The sequence below is a fragment of the Eucalyptus grandis genome, chromosome 10, assembly GCF_016545825.1.
Source record: "Eucalyptus grandis isolate ANBG69807.140 chromosome 10, ASM1654582v1, whole genome shotgun sequence".
In the NCBI taxonomy this organism is placed as follows: Eukaryota; Viridiplantae; Streptophyta; class Magnoliopsida; order Myrtales; family Myrtaceae; genus Eucalyptus; species Eucalyptus grandis.
The window spans coordinates 18,446,012-18,448,615 of record NC_052621.1 but is presented as its reverse complement, the minus strand read 5'-3'; positions in this window follow the sequence as shown (position 1 = coordinate 18,448,615).

Below are 2,604 nucleotides of genomic sequence, written 5' to 3'. Positions count from 1 at the left end.
AGAGGAAGAGACAGAAGAAAAAGATTCTACAGCAGCAGCATCTAATCATTATGTAGCCGTTGTGTGAGGTGATGGTTATGTTAATCTCACAAGCCAACAAGCCATGACGCTACGTGGTTGTAGCATCTCTTCACAAACCAATACCCAATGCACGGTGGTACTAAGACATGTCAGACATGTTCCAAAACATTCTGTCTTCAGTTGATTTTTGCTAGTGCACTTGACAACGTGGGCTATCATAGCCACTTCAGTTGAGGTAAATGGAAGATCGCCAAAGGTTCTCTCATGGTGGTGAGAGGTGTCAAGTCAAGCACTCTGTATATGACAGAAGCTCAGGTCGTGCCATGGAGAGGTGAACGCAGTTGAGGATGCCTCAGTAGAGTTGTGGCATAGGCTGCTTAGTCACAAATGTGAGAAGGGACTGCAAATTCTCACTGGAAAGGAATTGCTTCCTTTGAAAGGTGCACCTTCAGAAGCTTGTGCTCATTGTCTGGCTGGCAAACAACATAGAGCTGCATTTGTAGTTGTTATCCCTCCAGAAGATCACAGGTTTTAGATCTTGTTCATGCAAAATTGATGCTGGAACTCTTGGCAGTGGCCTGTATTTTATTACATTTATTGATCATTACTCTTGAAAAGTCTGGGCATTTGCTTTGACAATCAAAGCTGAGGTACTTGATCTATTCAAGCAGCTTCATTTCAGTATCAGGAGGGCAATGAAAAGGAAGTTGAAATGTGTTTGTGCAGATAATGGTGATGAATACTGAGGTCCCATTGAGAAGTATTACAGAGATCATGACTTAGACCGGAGAAGACCATTCCAAAGACTCCAAATCAGAATAGTGTTGTAGAGAGAATGAACTGCACCATTCTCGAGAGAATTTTGTGCATGCTCTCTCATGCAAAGCTCCCTAAATCATTTTGGGGTATGGCAATAACAACTGTAGCTAATTGACCAACCTTTCTGCCTCAGTTCCTTTGGATGGTGACATATCAGAATGAGTTCGGACAGCAAAAGATGTCTCTTAGAAGCACTCGAGAGTGTTTGGCCACAGCCTCTGTGCACATCTCAAGGGATGAGTTAGACGCTTGATGTGAAGTCCAAACTATGTATGCTACTGGGTTCTGCTCATTGAGAGTATGGTTACAGGCTGTCAGTTCCAGTGGAAGAGAAGATTATCAGGAGTCACAATGGAGTATATGTAAAGGATGAAACCATTGAACATGTCCAGAAATACGAGAAGCCAAAGTAAGATTCCAGAACTTGTGTTGATCTGCAAAAAGTACCTCGTAACACTACCCTTGATGGTGGGGAAGTTGAACAACATGATAGTCCTACAAAAGAAGTACCTGCACCTCATAATGATGTGGCAGATGAGCAAATTCAGGAAGTTCCTCCAGAAGCAGCAGTTCAGCCTTAGTTAAGACGTTCTGCTAAAGAGCACCATCCCATTTATATCCTCCCTGTATAAATATCATGCTTACTGATGGGGAAGAGCCAGAGTTACCAAGAGGTTATGTCGCATGAGCTCAAGGAAGATTGGTTAAAACCCATACAAGAATAGATGAAATCCTTGCATGAGAAGCACTCTTTTGAGTCAGTGAAACTGCCCAAAGGAAGAGAACACTCTAGCATAAATGGGTCTTTAGATTGAAAACCAAAGAGGAGCTAAAAGCCAAGCTACAATGCAACTGGTCGTTAAGGCACTTGACCAGAAGAAGGTATCTGACTTTGCACAAATTTACTCACCCATAGGTAGGATGTCTTTGCTCTGTAATTTGTCGGGCATCACTGCCGGCATGAATCTAGAGACTGAAGAGGTCTCCATGAAGACTGCTTTCCTTCATGGTGATATGGAGGAGGATATCTATATGGAGCAACCCAAGGGATTCGCAGTGAGGGGAAAAGAGCACTTGGTGTGTAAATTGAAGAAGAGCTTGTATGGGTGTAAACAGGCTCAAAGACAGTGGTGTAGAACATTTGATTTGTTCATGGTAGATCATGGATACGGCAAAATGACTGCAGATCCCTGCGTGTTCATGAAGACATTTGCAGATGGTGAGTTCGTTACCCTTCTACTCTACATGGAAGATATGTTGATTTTCAGCTGGGATGCAGAGAAGATTCACGGTATGAAAGGAGAGTTGAGAAAGTCGTTTGCTATGAAGGACTTGGGACCAACTAAGCAGATCCTTAATATATGAATCACTCCTACAAGAAGTAACCCTGATTATGGCAGGAGAGATATACATCAAGAAGGTGCTGGAGAGATTCAACATGAGCAAGTCAAAGCCAGTCAGCGCTCCACTTGTATGCCTTTTAAGCTGAGTTAGTGTCCTACAAGTGAGACGGACAAAGAAGAAATGAAGGAAGTGCCGTATGCATTCGCGGTTGGTAGCTCGATTTACGCCATGGTATGTACCAGCCAGACATTACTCATGCAGTAGGCTCGTTATTGCTTCCTCTCCAATCCAGGCAGAGAACATTGGGCAGTTTTGTGAAATGGACTTTTGGGTATCTCAGAGACACCTCTAACTCTTGTCTGTGCCTTGACAATGGCAAACCTATGGTATAAAGATCCACCGATGCAGATGGGGTATGTA